We start from the raw sequence: 16,971 nt of genomic DNA on the forward strand, positions 1-16,971 counted from the left end.
TTTAAATAAAACAAATATGTTAATTTATTTTACAAATTCCTTTGTTATCATATTTCTCTCGTTAAAATATCCAATATCCTCTCTCAATACAAAGATTTATCGTTCATCGGCGGAGGGTAGTGACGGGATAGAAAATACGTCCGCCGATAAGATTGCACTTTTTACTTGGCGTCGATGCACTCGGCGGGGTGCTGGGGCGGTTTGGCGGGGAGAAGCCGGGGGGAGGGGGATGTTGTTGAGTGGGAGGTGGGGAGAGCCCCAGCCGAGCTTGTTGCCCAGGGGAGGGGAAGCTTGGCGCCGTTGGGGGGCTTGCTGGCCGAGCTGGTTGAAGCGCGCCCATAGTTCCTGTTGCTGCGCGGAGAGCCCGCCCGCGCCCGCGCCCGCACCGGCGCCGGCGCCCGCGCCCGGCGGCGGCTTGCGAAGTTCACCGACGTCGACATGATGGCCGGGTCCATCTGCGTCCAGTCGCTGTATGACGCCGTGTTGTTGCTGTACCCTGCAATATACAACACTGCTTTTTAACTCCCGACGCAAAGATAGGGGTGTTATAAGTTTGACCGCTATGTGTGTCTGTCTGTGGCACCGAAACTCTTAAACGGGTGGACCGATTTGAATGCGGTTTTTTATTATTTGAAAGCAGGTCTTCTAGCAATGGTTCTTAGACATGTTTTATCAAATTGGTTCAGCCGTTTTTGAGATATTGAACTTTGAAGTGACAAAGTCTGGGGTTTTCCAACTTTTTGTTGGTTAGGTTATTAGTATTTGATTCTTCTTGCATTTGTATTGCTTAATCTATTGTCTCTCAAGCAGAAAATTGTGGGTTCAAACTGAGTTTTTTGGATTTTTTTGCGAAATAACATTTGAAATTTACTACGAGTTTTACGGTGAAGGAAAGCATCGTGAGGAAACCTGCACAAACCTGCGAAGCAATTAAATGGTGTATGTGTGCAGTTTCCAACCAACACTGGGACACCATGAAAACTACGGCCCAAGCCCTCTCATTCCGATAGACGGCCTGTGCCCTAGAGCGGGACGTAGGTATACAAGCCGAGATGTTGATGTTCTGTTTATTTATATAAATATGTTTATCCGTAGCCTAGTACACAGTACAGTCACGAGCGTTAATTTGGGATCCACCTAGGATCGATATCTGTCATTTTGTATGACAATTCAAAGGTTTTTTCAACGAAATGAGTCCCAAATTAACGCTCGTGACCGTACAAGCTTTGCTTAATTTGGGTCTAGGTCAATTGGTGTCAATTGTTCCATGATATCTATTTATTTAGGTAGGGAACGGTAAAAGTAACGTTGAACTATGAAGATGCAGCATGGTGGTGACGGTGAGGTGGCGAACCTTGGTGGTGCTGGTGCTGGTGCTGGTGCTGGTGCTGATGGTGGTGCATGTGGTGCGCGGGCGGCGGGAAGGCGGCGTGCGCGAAGCCCGGCGGCGGCAGCCGCGCGCGCCGCACGCGCTCCATATTGTCACTGTAACACAACATACCACATTATTGCAGAGGCCGGGAAAAATAAAACTCGTGGATGGGTACAGTTCAGAATCACCCTCTCAGCGGGCCGGGAAATTATTTTAAATTAAAATTTTAAAACACAATTAAGACATTCAAAAATGTGTTTACGGTTTGCACTAGTGCTGCATTCTGTCGACAGAGCATTGCAGTAATATTCCCTGCCGTACTGCCGTTTCGGCAAAATATTTTTCGCCAAATTTCACTTCCCAAAAAACTTATCTCAGAAGTTTCATTTCCCAATCGAATCTTTAGCATATTTACATTTCACATTATATGCATTTGGTCAAATTATCATTTGGCATAATTTTACATTATAAAGTTTTATTACGACAAACGAACAAACAAACATTACTAAGCAAACGTTTACTTATGGCTACGAACGAACCACAAAAACCAACTGCCACCAGAAAAGTAGGTTAGGTTAGCTTAGAAATGATATGATATGATTAGCTTGGAAAAATATTTCCTATTTGTGGCAGTCTATCCTAATAGACTACGCAAAATCCTGATTTTGCGTACTTTTTTTGCGACAGTAAGGCGGACATTTCCGAGCATATTAGAGAAAAAACTGTTACAACGCAGTTCTAGACGTGTTTCAGCCATTTTCATTCACCATCATCACATCACATCTAATGAGGGTTTATTGACAGGCAAAATATTGCTAGGTGGCGTTACGGTTTATAGTATGTTATTTAATATAGTTATGGGATCCAAGATTCAGAAGTAAAGGAATCATTTCCGTCGTCATAAAGCGGCATTTCCACCAATAAAACGCAGGATGTGTTAAGAGGGAATGTGTTTTGCATTAAACAATAGAAACGATGCATTTACCTCGCCTCGCACAGCACATCACTGGTGGAAGGAAACAGCTGAGCGGAGCGAAGCGAGGTAAATAAAGCGTTTCTATTGGTTAATGAAAAACACATTCCTCACAACACATTGTCGCACATTATTGTTGGAAACGCAGCTTAAGGCGCCAGCGGTAAAGGACAGGTTAACCCTTCCCTTTTCCAGACATAGTGCATATAGCGCTCACATAAACAAATATTCGACCTTACTTTATTCACAATATGGTACAAAATCACTTGGCGTTGTTAAAATTATTATGCGTTTTAAAAGGTAAACAACATGAAGCTGGAAAAAGAGTTAAATGCTCTCTCGAATCGCAAAGACACTGGCGAATCCTATCAGATCTTACCCGCTAGTGTTTTGCATCATTTCCGTCTCCATCATTTCCGCGAGGGCCTTCTGCGTCTCCTTGAAGGGGTCAAAGTCGAGGTCGTCGTCGGCGTCGCCGGCCGCCCGCGCCGCCGCCTCCGCGCCCGCGCCGCGCCCGCACCCGCGCCCGCACCCGCCATGCTCATGCTGCCTCCCGCACCCATCCTGACACAACCGTATACAATATCTTATAAAATATCCCTAAAAATCTATAATCTATACTGATATTATAAAGAGGAAAGATTTCGACTGCTTACTTTCTCAACCTCGTATCTAACAGCTAAATTGCTTTAGAATGATCTTTTTATGTTAAGTTTATGAATCCAAAACCACTGGGCCGATTAAAGTAAAATGCTTTCACTATTAGAACGCTACATTATGCCTGAATAACATAGGCTATATTTATTACTAGAAAAAATTAGGGATCCCTACTAAAATTGCAATAATGTAACCCATGGTGTAAAAAAATGCCATAAAATGTATTGACGATAGAACAAAAAAATGTTCCCCACATTAAAGAATGGACTTTTGGGCGTGTGTGTATGTGTGTGTGTGTGGTCTATACCTCTGCTTATGTTCGTCGAGCGGGTAGTGTCTCGGCGCATGCGCGTGTTCGGGCGCTCGCGCGAGCAGCAGACGCATCTGTTGCGCCTTATGGAAGTCCGTGAAGAATTTGTCCATGTTCTCTGCGAGGTAGCGACCTTCGTTCTGCAGCTGGAAAACAAGGCATTGTGAGCAAAGCGTGTTAAGGGGGCACCGAGCTTCCCCCATATAATAATAATAATAATAATAATAATAATCTTTCTTTATTGCACACACTTAGTAATTAAGACAATAAAATTACAATACAGAAATCGTGCACACCGTGATGTTACAAGAATCAACAGAGACCCCCAAACTAGGCAGAGCCTGTCTCTTGGGCGGTCGAGCTTAATTTAAAAGAAAAGATTTAACCAACTAATCCCAAATTTAGTTACATTATACAACACAACGTAAGACAACAAGAGGCCGAAAATCACAAGCTACTGATTGAGTATTCTGACAAATGAATTAATTTAAGTTACAATTATGCCCTCAACAGCATCGTAGTCCAGAGTAAGTAACCACTGTGTAACAAGTTGTTTGGCAATAGTCACCGAACAGTCTTTAATATTACAGAAGGCCAGAACAGAATTGTAAACCGATGCTCTCACAAAGCGCCCGAATCTTTTTGCAAAGTGGGATTTTACAGAAGGTAAAGGCAGCCTGTATATCCTTTTATTTAGAAGAGACCTATGTAAGTCTAAGCGAAATGAGGATGTATGAGCACAGAGAGTAATTCTTAAAATAAATAACTTCCGTATGGTCAAAACCTGAGCCTCGGAGTAAAGCCTGGTAGTGGGGTATCTAAAAGGTCTTCTCAGCATCACCTTGAGTACGGACCTTTGAGCCCTTTCCACATTAATGAGATAGGATTTAGCTGCAGCTCCCCAGACTGGGATACAATAACCCGCAACCGACTGGCAAATGGACAAAAAGACCATTCTTAATACGTCTTTATCGGTCGAGTTTCTGAGTTTTCTCAGAATCGCTGCCGTTCTCCTAATACGCTTCGACAAACATGCAATGTGATGCCGAAAATTTAGGTTATGATCAATCATGATACCCAGGTATTTGACCACGTTAGCGCGCAGAATTGTGGCGCAGCTACAGATGGCAGGCGTATTACATGTATGAATTTTAATGCTTTCTATCTGCGAAGGCTCTGAAGCTGCAGTCTTATGGAAACAGAGAAAATTTGTTTTTTTATAATTTAAAGTTAGTAAATTATTCCTTAACCATTTACCGATAGATCTCATCCCCATTTCAGCGCTGCAGACGCACTCAGCCCAGGAAAGTCCATTATACAGAACCACCGTATCATCGGCGTAACATATAACTTCTGCATTATTTAACTTAAGGTCATGTATATCATTCATGTAAATGATGAACAGCGTTGGACCGAGAATGCTTCCCTGGGGAACGCCAAAGCTTACTGGCCGGGTGTCACTCCTATGAGAGTCAACCCTGACCAGCTGTTGCCTCTCAGAGAGATAGCTACTAAACCATTCGTTGGCCAGACCCCTGACACCAAAACACTCCAGTTTTTTTAGGAGTAACCTGATGGACACCGTGTCAAAGGCCTTCGCCAGATCCAAAAAGACTCCGATACAAGTTTGCTTCCTGTCCAAGCAACCCGCGATTAAGTCTGTCAGAGTTGAGACCGCGTCCTCCGTGGACCTGCGCGCTCTAAAGCCAAATTGCCTGTTTGAGAGCAAATCGTGGGACTCAACAAACTTCATTAAACGCTTATTCACTATCTTCTCTAGAATTTTTGAGAAGACGCAAAGCAGCGAAATGGGCCTATAATTCCCAGGACAAGTCTTGTCCCCGTCCTTGTGGATAGGAGTAACAGAAGCTAACTTCCACATATCAGGGAAACAACCCGTACCTAAGCTCAAGTTAAAAAGATACGTCAATGGATCCAACAGTGGCCCACTGGTATTCTTTACAAAGTCGGCATTAATCCCATCTATCCCGGGTGCACTCCCAGATTTGAGCTTCAAAATAATGCTGAGAACTTCCTGCCGATCCGTAGGCTCCATGAAGAAGGATGTCAATAATGAGGATCTTGTATTTGTAGGAGCTCTGGCTGCTAAATTCGCTTCTGATTCATTCGCATCCAAAAGGATACCATTTGCAAGAGACTGACCAACAGATGAAAAATATGTGTTGCACTTGTTAAGCGAGTCTATGGGACGCTCCTCTATCGTGACAAGCGCGGAGGCTGTCCCGCCTTTCGCCTTAGAGTTACAGATTTTTCGGATTGTTTTCCATAGTCTCTTGGGATCACTACGATTGGTTTGGATTTCATTACTTTCATATTCAGTTTTAAGTTTCCGCAAAAGACCATTGTAGAAGTTTCTGTAACGAGTATAAACAATCTTTGCAAGCTCATCGTTAGGATGCTGTTTTGAAATTAAATGGAGTCTGTCACGGTGGCGGGCACACCTAAGCAACCCAGGCGTCACCCACGGCTGGACAGTGAACCTCGATCTAGACACTGTTACAGTCCTGGAGTTAGCGACAGTAACTTTTTTAATAATATTCATAAAAACCTCCACCGCCTTATTGACGTCGGGTATTGAAGTAACCACGCTCCAGTCAACAGAATCCAGGTCATTTTTAACATTACGGAAATCGATCACATTTTTGATTCTATTAGGAGTCTTGTGTCTAACGCGCGTGAAGAGCCCCATCATAGCAATTTTGTGATCAGTGATGCCCGCATCACACACAGCGCCAACCACCGGAGACACAGACTTTACGAAAATGTGATCGAGACATGCATCCAAACGTGTGGGTTTAATTATCACTGGTTCCAGGCCTCGCTCAGCGAACAGGCACAGGTATTCCTCACAGTCATCTAGTATGTTCGCCAGCCACGATCAGGGTTGGACTGGCCCCATAGACTTTTAGATTTACATCTAGCGAAAACAAAAATTTACTCGTGTTCCTAAAAGCCGGCGATCTATAAATTCCAAAAATAGTGACACCGTTCGCAACATCGAGCACCAAGCAACATGCCTCATCAAGACACGGCTCCGAGACCGAAACATCCCAGGAGGACTTTACATAAGCCACTACACCCCCATTCTGGTTGATATTATTTTTAGTATGATACGAGTTGTAGCCGGGAATGTCATTTACTGTAGAGGTGTCGCTCAAACGACACTCCGTAAGAGGTGTCGCTCAAACGACACTCCGTAAGAATAAGAACGTCAAAAATCACCTTCATTCTATCTAAATATACTAAAAAATCATCAAAGTTTTTGTTAATGCTTCGAATATTCATAGTTAGTACCAAAAAATTGAAATTCGGTGTAAATACATTGTGACACGTATCGGGAGTAAATATCTCATGACAAATAGTATCATTAATTGCATCAATATCATTAACCACATCTAAATCAGTCATAAAATAGTGAAAAAACAAAAAACTGCATTTATTACTTTGTTAAATTGGCCGAATTGTTTGTGAGAGCAAGAGTACAAAATAATTATATTATTACTGTAATCGGACATACGAGTAAAGAGATGTGCGGGACAAAGTACGATTTCTATCTCAGTTTTACTAGTGACATGACTTGTAATTTTTTTCAGGCTATAATTATTAACAAGTAGTATAAAAGTTACGAAAAACATATTAAAAATATCTGACAGTGACATGCAATCGAATCCACAGTGGTAGCAAATAACAAATCTAAGTTTCTGATAAATACAAACAAGACTAATAACTAAGCAAGCTTTTGAAAATTTAAGATTGATAAAATTTTGTTTAATGAAAATAAAAAAACATTGTCAGGAGCAATTTTTTGAGCCAACTCCTCCAAGGTCAGATTCGGATTCCGGTGTTGCAGCAGCTCCGTGATCAAACTGGTTGAGATCGTGAACAGGGGGGCAGCCCCGCATTCCAAGTTTGTCAAGTATGGATTCCGTGGAGACCTGAAGAACCGAGCTAGTTTCCGTGCGTCTCATGAAGATTTTGCCATAAGAAGTCCAGACGTACTTAAAACCAAGCTCCTTACCCAGCCTCCTTGCCTTGCTAAAGAGGATCCTATTTTCTTTCGTAAGATGCTCATTGAGGTACACGCGCTGCGAATTTCCGGGAATGTTAAGCATGTCTGTGGTGAGTCCGCGCCGCACCCTGGCAGCTTTTAGTAGCTGATCGCGCGGAGCGCACCTCGCGAGAGTCAGTATCACGGGCCGCGGCCGCTGCGCGGCGCCTGCCGCGCTGTCACCGCGGGCCCCGACGCGTCTCACGTTGTCCACGTCGCGCGGATCAAGCTCGACGCCAAGTTTAACTGAGATCACGTTTACGATTTGAAGTAAATTTTCATTATTTATCTCTGCGATTCCGGTGATATCCACGTCATTCCGCATACGACGTTGTTCCGCATCGGAAATCTGCTGACGCAAATCAACAACCTCGGCCCGGAGCGCGACGACTTCCGCTTCCGTCTCCCTCATTTGGGATTTCACCTGCGAAAGGTCCCGTCTGAAAGTGTCGATTTCTTCAGATGTATGATTGAGCGATTTCGTAAAATCTTTAATTTCGCATTTCATTGAGACAAATAAATCGCGCAGTTCATTTAAAGCCCCCGATAAGACCGACGACAGTTCACTCGGTAGATTCAAATTTGTTATTTTTTCGCTTAAAAACACAAACTTGTCCTCGTCAGTCTCCGAGGGAGCCTCCAAGTTCTTTGGCCGCGCAGGGGTGCTATCGGAGTTCGAACTTTTATTCTTCAGTTTGCAATTAGGACATAAGTACACCTCTTTTCCTTTGAATTGTTTCAGAATCTCTCGGGTCATATTTACGCATATTGCGTGATAATGTGTCGAGCATTTAGCGCAGGTTATAGTAGAAATTCCACCCTCAGTAATGTTCTTACCCTTACATGGCTTGTTGCACGCTCCACAAACCATTGCGCAAGTCTATGAGTACGTCAAAGTTACAAGATAAGAGTAGACGTAAAGAACGTAAAACTACTACAGTCGCCCTCTTCAATGCGATTGGCAAAAAAGTACAGTGAGAGGCGCACACGCAGGCCACACCGAAGCACCCCGACGTTGGATCAGCAAATAGCTATATAGGTCGCTCGTCAGTTCACTCGCCGGCCGGCAGATGTCGCAGATTTGCAAAGATTGCTAAGAAGTGGGTATACCTACTCGGATATGAGGGTAAGAAATTACGGTAGTCTTATAGAAGCTTGAGGATGATGTTATCGTGAAGTTGCATGTGAATCCCGCACCAAAAGCAAAACAGTGCTTCGTTGATCACCTAACGCGGGCCCAGGCGATGTAGGAATTGCCGTTTTTGTAGCAAATTTGCCAATAAAATGGCACGCAAGTCCAAGTGAATTAAGAAGTCACTCCCCCGGCAGGGTCCAGGATAATCCTGAGATAACACTGGTACACTGTAGTCACACACTGAAGCTTCACTATCACCAACGTTATTTAAGGTAAGAGTGTTTAGTATAATTAAATTAAAATTCTTTATCGTAGATGATATAAGGAATTGTTTACGTTGGCAGCGCCACCTAGCGAAAAAAAAATATGCACTCATAGATAAAGGGGTAGAGGGGGAAGGGGATAGGTGGAGGCACGGCGGCTTAAGATAGGTTGGTCAGAACGCGCTCGTTCTTATTACGTATTTCTTTCGTAGTTAAATATCAAAGACGGGACTTATCACGATAGTAATATTTACCTAGACGTTTCGACCACATTGCAGTAGCCATGGTCACGAGAAGGCTTGTCTACTAAAGAGGAGGTAAATATTACTAGCGTGACAAGTCCCGTAATTAATATTTAACTATGCGTGAAAATCACGGAAGTTTAAAGCATTATATTTTCTTCGTATTACTAAAACTAATATATCCGCAATGTAAAACATCCAGTTTTCCTATCATTCACAGTCATTTTTTTTAATGCCGTACTAAGGGTTTATTTTGTCTTTTTGGAGACGACTTTGGGATTTTTTTAGTAATTTCTAGTGCGGCATGGTGTACTGACCGAGGAGTGCGGCTGGTCGAACCCGTTAACTATCTGCGAGTGCACACTGTACTGAATGGCGGCCATGCTGGGCAGCGGCGCCGCGTGCTCCACGCGCAGACCGAACGGCAGCAGCGCCGGCCGACTGTGGTAATTAGCACCTGCAATTACAAAAAAACAGTTATTATGTACGCAGAAGAGCGAGCCACCGACATAACCAAGCGAATTAGCTCCTCGAAGTGGCAATGGGCAGGCCACAGAGAACAGATGGCCGTTGAGGCCGAGACCGAGGATCAGCAAGCGCAGCGTAGAACTTCAACCAATTAAATGGACGGATGACCTGGTTAAAGCTGCAGGTTCGCTGTGGATGCAAGCCGCTTCCAACCGAAGCAACTGGCGATTTATGGGGGAGGCCTATGTTCAAAAGTGGATGTACTATGGCTGATATGATTATGACGATGCCCAGGGGAATTCACAAAAGTTACATCGTGGATTTCATTTAAGTAATCCTGGAAGATTTTTGACCAGTGTAAAATGCTAGTTACCTAATAATTCGGCATTGGAGACGAGAGGCCCGTTTCCCTGCGACATGTAGGGCTTCGAGGGGTCGTGGCGAGCCATCAACTCATTCCGCATCAGCATCTCGCTGCGACTGCGTTCCCGCACCAACAATTCCTTCTCCATCATCCCTTGGCTAATTTGACTATGTCTATCATTACCTATATAACTCATAGTATCTCTATCTGTGAGCCCGTACCCGTTCATCATCGGGCTCTTCATTTGTGGCAATAAATGGTCGTTATCTAGTAGACCCGAGAGCATGTTATTCTTATGTGGTATCTGGAGCATTATTATCTGATTGTTGACGTCGTCTAGGAGGTTATGTGTGTCGTCTTCTAACAAACTGTGATCGCTGTTGTCTAATAAGTCGTGGTTTTCTAAAAGGCTGTGTCGGTCCGACTCTAATTCGTCTAGTTCGTTTGATAGGTACTGTGTGTCGTTTTCGAATACGGAGCTTTGTGTGATGCTTGCGGGCTTGTGGTCTTCTGTGTCGTGGTTGACGTGAATACTATTTCTCTTTTTGCTGTCGGTTTTGTTTTTCTTGGTCTGTGTGTTGTCTTTGTGCCGTATGCGCGTGTCGGTGTGCTCTTTGCTTCTAGTTTGCGCGGGCTGTTGCTGTTGTTGCTGTTGCATTTGTTGTGTGGGACTGGAAGATTCTGATGTGCCGTTTTCTTGTGACTTAACTGGAACAGGACATTTAAGTTTTAATAAAATATCGTTTACTAAGTCACCTATTGCAAATAAATCCAAACGGGAGTAGGTACAGTCACGTCTAAAAGTATGTATACACAAAAAAAATTGAAAAATATGTAGCCACACATTTTCATCATAAATATGTATCTATTACTGACACCAAAAATTGTATTCATTAAACTGTTTCAGTATTATGTAATCACAAAATGCTTCAGAAAGTTGCATACTTAAATAAATTCCATTTAAATGTATCCACCTCGTAGGCAAAAATAAGTATACATGAATGGGTTCCATATACATATAACCACACCAATTTGGCAAATATTTGTATACGCCGTTTGATTCATAAATATGTAAACACGATTTGATATTTTGATTCGTTTTGAAGAATTACTGTTTTGTTAAGATTACATGTATGTCTCTTTCGTAACCTGCATGCGGGCAGGGACATACATACTACGAATCCATACTCCATTAAAATAATATTATATACTGGTGACCCGTTCCGGCACAACACGGTTACGGTATACATAGACACCGTGAATCACACTATTTATTTGTGAAACCGCATCAAAATCCGTTGCGTAGTTTGAAAGATCTAAGCGTACAGACAAAAAAAGCGACTTTGTTTTATACTATGGAGTGATGAATTGAAAGTAACTCTGTCTGTTCCGGTATCACGTCGAAACCGACTGGTTTCGACTGTCAAGGGGCTGAACATAGGGTACTTAGTTTTTATCTCCAAAAGCAACCCTTAAGGGGAGAAAATGGGGGATGAACTGACTGGAGTGAGCTGGATGAAATTTGGTATGGATATATTTAATTTTTTATACACCATCAAGATCACCAAATACTTGGAAATGTCCAGAGTGGGCATTAATATCGACTAAGCCAAAGCGATCAAGTTGTTCGGGTCATTCACTGAGGACAGATCCACTGAAGCATCTATAATTTGCAACAACAAACCACTAACAATTAACAATATAATTAAAATAAAAACAAAAAAATGCTTAGTGCACCTTTCTGAGAATGACCCTAAACTGAAATACTCAATATTTACAAGTCAATTCAATCTAAGGACTGTCAAGTGCGTCATAGAATAATCGTGAGATAGACGTATGCAGTGACAAGTCCGCACTGTTTTCGTGAATTGTCAAATCAGTTAAATATACAACTTACGATTCTATGCCAGTCAGACAAGGTTTGTTGTTGCAGTCTGGATACATATTTATGAATCAAACGGCGTATACAAATATTTGCCAAATTGGTGTGGTTATATGTATATGGAACCCATTCATGTATACTTATTTTTGCCTACGAGGTGGATACATTTAAATGGAATTTTATTAAGTATGCAACTTTCTGAAGCATTTTGTGATTACATAATACTGAAAAAGTTTAATGAATACAATTTTTTGGTGTCAGTAATAGATAAATATTTTTCATACAATGTATGACTACATATTTATGCAACCTTGTTTTTGTATACATATTTTTAGACGTGACTGTACTATTGGAAAAAGACCGATCGGAAGCCAAACAAATTTATAACATCAGATTTAGAATTAGAAGTAATTTCAATAAGCTTAATTACTTAGCTATAAAAGTAGTGAAAAAAGTTTTTACATAAGCCAAGAAAACATCTGTCTTTATGTCAATGGGCAATGTCATAAAGACTTCCACATCAAAAAACTTTTCTCACTGTAACTATAATGTTGCTCAATTCATTTCTAACTGGTGGTAAAGTTTCCCAATACATATTATGTGGAATCAATGACAGTTATATAAACATAAAGTAACGTAACTACAGTAGGTAAGCGTATTTCGCTCCCTTTTTATTTCCTATTTTCAATTACCTACTCTTAACTAGCTACTCACCCTGACTTTGTTGTGGCTTGGGACTGCTCTGTTTCCGGGCGGGGCTATCCGAGGGCGGGGAGGAGCCGAGACTGGGCCACGCCTCTTTGCCGTTGCCGTTGCCGTTGACACTCAACCCGTTACTATTGCTGGCTTCTATACCGTTGCTACCGTTGCTAATATTAACTGAATCTTTCTTTGATCTGGAATTATAATGTTCATATCAAATAAAGCCATGAAAAAAGTATAAATAAGTTCTAGTTACGCAGCTAGTCGGTTACTATAGGTAGTGCCACGAGAGTTGAAGTGAAGGATTGCACACAGAGCTAAGAAAAGAACTGATTGCAATGAGTTAATGTCAAAATCCCGCTGTTGTTAGATGACATGTTCTTATGTGCGTGACCTCAACTCTAGTGACACTGCCTAACTCTATAGCTAGTCTGTTAGTGTTAGCTGACCAGTAGGACTACTACGAAAATCGAAGTTTTCTGTATCGCTTACTATGTCTGGTGTACAGTAAAGAGTATTTGTATTGTATTGTATTGTATTGTATTGTATTGTATTGTCCCGCTGACGCTAATATTATTTCATACGAGAGTGAGAGGGATGGTGTACGATACGAACTTCGATTTCCGAATTTCGTAGTTGCCCTACAGTGATTGACCCCTATCTCTGATGGAAAGTGTATATCTTTTTGAAAATACAGATGGAAGTAATTCACATTTACTAACATGTTGGAATGTTTGTCATAAATAAAATAGCCAACTAAACAAATCAATTTCGTCGAGAATAGTGCAAATCCGCTTATCTATTATACTTAAATACTTTACAGGGAATGATTTGAAACTTCATATTTGTATTATTTCAAATTCTTTGAAATAAAAACTTGTAATTGGCTGAATTTGTCAGATAAGAGGAATTACATAAGTGTTAATTACACAGATTTGCACTATCCCACACTTGTCATAAACTTTTAGTGAAACACTGACAACTACAGGAAATGGGCTATATTTTAAATCTACATTGCCAATGGCCATAATGTTAAACTAAAAACTGACAAGTGATTGAACTATTATATATAATGCAATAATATATTCTAAACAAAATAAAGAACGTGATGTAAACCGAACGGTACTCACTTAGACGAACTGACTACATTTATATGAGACGATGTGACCACTGTTGTTGGTATGAAGTTCGATGGATTACCTGCAGGATAAAGGAAAAATATTAATAAGCCAAACACAAAAACAAGTAAGGAAAACCAATTATGAAAATATTTAAAGAAATTAAAATACAATTCATGATCATGACATTGACTAATGTCTAAACAAAGAAAATGCTTACCTTCTTTAGAACTATTCTTTTCTGCATTCGTACTAGAATTACCTGAAACAAAAATAAAAATATTATTACAATATTTAAGTGACTGCCCTCTTGAGGAAAAAGGTGGTATCTCAAAAAAATCACTTTAGTAGACAGAGAAGTAACTACGTTAAGTTTTTTTCCTTTAAGAATCTGCGTCTTTATACGCGTTTCCACCACAATACAGTTACGCTATCAAATTGAAAATAGTCGCCGTTTATAGTAGGGTGCAGTTCAATCGTTCATTTATTTACCCTTTCGTCATTTAAGGTACAGTACAATCTAATCCATGAACGTCGTATTTCGTTTAACACGCGTTATTTGCAAGAGCTCGCCTACGGCTCGTGCACAAACTACACCTCGACGTCACGATATTACCTGACGCGGCGTGCTTCTCCTCTGGCTTATCCCGCTGTGCCTGCAGCAGCTGATTATGCAACTTGCGTTCATACACTTGGTGCAATCCCGCATGCATTTCTTCCTTCGTAAACGACGCCTTCGGATCACCTGGTGAAACAAAATTGGTAAGTTGATGATGATGGTACAGTCGAGTTCATGTGAGCAAAAATTTGTTAAAAATGATCTGAACACGAGTCTATTGTTAACGTATTCTATTGTTCGTATCGCAGTAGTTGGTGGTGCCCTTGCGGTATGCGGTAATGGTAATACTGACCTAGCTCGTGCAGATACATGCAGTCGGGCTTGGGGCAGGGCTGGTTCTTCATTGAAGTTGGCGCAGTACTTGGTGTGCCGAGCGAGCCCTTGAGCACGCGTCCGTCCAGCGCCACGTTGTTGACGCCCTGGATCGCGCGCAGCGCGTCCGCCGGCGACACGTATGTCACGTACGCTGACGCCGACGGACCCTGGATGACAATACATACTTTTACATCTCATGTTAGAAAACTTAGGTTCAATAATAATAAGTTCGCCTTTGTACATATACCTCAACGATTGCCAATTGTTTGTTTTATTGTACATAACAGAGTTTACATACATACATACTTAGCATTTATGCTGAATCTAGGCAATTTTTATTTCCTTCGTGACAGCGAAATTACATTCCCTATATTTGGCAACCGCTACTTTTACTAAGAAACCACATAATTCCTTTTATTTTATTACATAAAGTGAAACTTTCGTCTAAGACCAAGGCAATCAAGCGCCAATAGCCATAATTATTAAAGGTTTACAAAATATTTTCACTACATAATGTATACCAAATTTCAAGTCCATCCGACCACTGGAAGTGGGTCAAATTGAACTCGCAAGATTAAGATTTGACCCAACAACAACAGCAAACAAGGCAAGTAAAATAAAAACTTGTAATAGAATGCTCACCTGTGAACCTGCATACGTCGTACTTTGGTTTATAACTACTTTGTGAATTTTGCCATATTTGCCAAAGTACTCCTGTCTTTTTAGGATCTGGAATCAAATGAAATACGGTAAGAACGCAGTTGATTTGTAGTATCCGTTCTTTCATAGCCACTGGTTAAAAGTAAACAAAACATTGCAAATGACAAACATCAACTCATTGCATTGTTCACTCGTAATTATGTAAACAGGTCAATGTGGATTGGGATTGTTGAAGTTGAGACACAACTGCTGATGTACGCAGGTCAGGGTTGACCCACAATTAAGACTGACGCAGTATATGTAGTGTAAGTGTAGTGATGTAACGAATGCCATTTTTTGAACATTCGCGAAGGCGAATGCGAATATTCAGTTTTTCGTTCCGGCGCCAATTGTCATGACAGTCTCGTTCAAAGTACGTTCCGTTTGTATTTTGTTCCGAGAAAAGTAAATAAATAATAATACCAAATGATTACCTAAGAAAGTTTGATAATGTGATTACAAGGTTAAGTTATTATTACTTACTTGCATATTAGTCAAGCCTGTAATTATAGATGTAAGTGTGTGTACAATAAATATTAATAATAACCACTCAAAACCATGTAACTACTATGGGGTACCCAGGTGCCCCAGTTTTCGGGTGCCAGTTCATCAGGTGCCCAGTTCATCAGGTGCCCAGTTCATCAGGTGCCCAGTCATTAGGGGCCAGTTTAATCAGGTGCCCAGTTCATGGGGAGTTTTCACAGGGGTCCAAATGACAGGGTCCACACACACGCGAGTCGGTAGTTACCTCGGGGTCGGCGAGCCGCACGGGCAGCCCCACCACGAACACGAGGTTGTTCTGCACGACGCGAACGTTCGCGAGCGCCCGCCGCGACTCCAGCGTCTTGTTCCGCCGCTTCTGCTCTCGCGCCTTCTTCTCCGTCTTTATTGCTGCCACCTGCCAACAAAACGCAATCATTACGCCTGAATTTTGCCTCTATAGCCCTTTTAACATCTTCCCTGTCCGAGTGACCATTATAACTTATGCAACATTAAAAATTGACACAAGTTAGAAAAAAACTCAATATGTTTCTTTATTATTATCCTCAATTATAAAGTGTTTCTTCAACAAAAAAAATGTTTGCCATGCAACTGCGGTTGTTAGGTTACCTTCTTGACTGAGCGGAGTGAAGTCTGCCGGGTTTCCCCGGGTAGGCCTTCCGACAGGCCGGACAGAGGCCGTTCTCGCCTTCCCGAATACGGTTCCAGCAAAACCGGCATATCTATAAACATTCAGCCTTAGAATATAACGATTTTTATAAAATATACCGAAACCAGATCCCTCAATTAAAGGGCCTTTGTACATGTATCTCAAAGTTTCAATTGTATTTTGTTTCTTTTCTTCTTTTTTTACATAAAACTGACCGTGATTGACCCCTATCTCACGTAATGTAAAGTGCAGATGAGGCCAAAGGTAACAGCCTATTCACTCTAGCCTTCAAGAGCCCTAGATTTTATTTATCCGGAAATACAGACGGCGGGAGCTTTTGTACAATAACGGCGTTTCGTCTCACCTGATGCAATATCACTGCCCTGAACTATTTAAATCTAATCTAATCATTGTAAAGATGAAATGAAACGTTGAACAAAATGAAGTGTCGCGTTCTAGTGATGACACATCGGGGTCAGTCCTTTATGTCCGGACTGAACAAATATTACAAGTATTCAACGCACGTCATACGCGCAAAAAAAAATTAGAAACAGCGAGTAGAAGCATATCCAAGTAGCTAATAGATAGTTGTCTAAATAAATAGTTGAAAAATGTGGGCGTTGACAATTTATA

At 41.5% G+C, this 16,971-nt stretch overlaps 1 protein-coding gene and 1 pseudogene across 1 annotated transcript in view; one reads left to right on the forward strand and one right to left on the reverse strand.

Moving 5' to 3' along the window:
• Window positions 1-16,971, forward strand: part of LOC141439356 (uncharacterized) — a 1,011,003-nt gene that overhangs the window by 335,631 nt on the left and 658,401 nt on the right.
• LOC141439341 (uncharacterized) overlaps window positions 162-16,971 on the reverse strand; it is a 39,911-nt pseudogene continuing 23,101 nt past the window's right edge.

The sequence above is a fragment of the Choristoneura fumiferana genome, chromosome 20, assembly GCF_025370935.1.
Source record: "Choristoneura fumiferana chromosome 20, NRCan_CFum_1, whole genome shotgun sequence".
NCBI classification, from domain to species: domain Eukaryota; kingdom Metazoa; phylum Arthropoda; class Insecta; order Lepidoptera; family Tortricidae; genus Choristoneura; species Choristoneura fumiferana.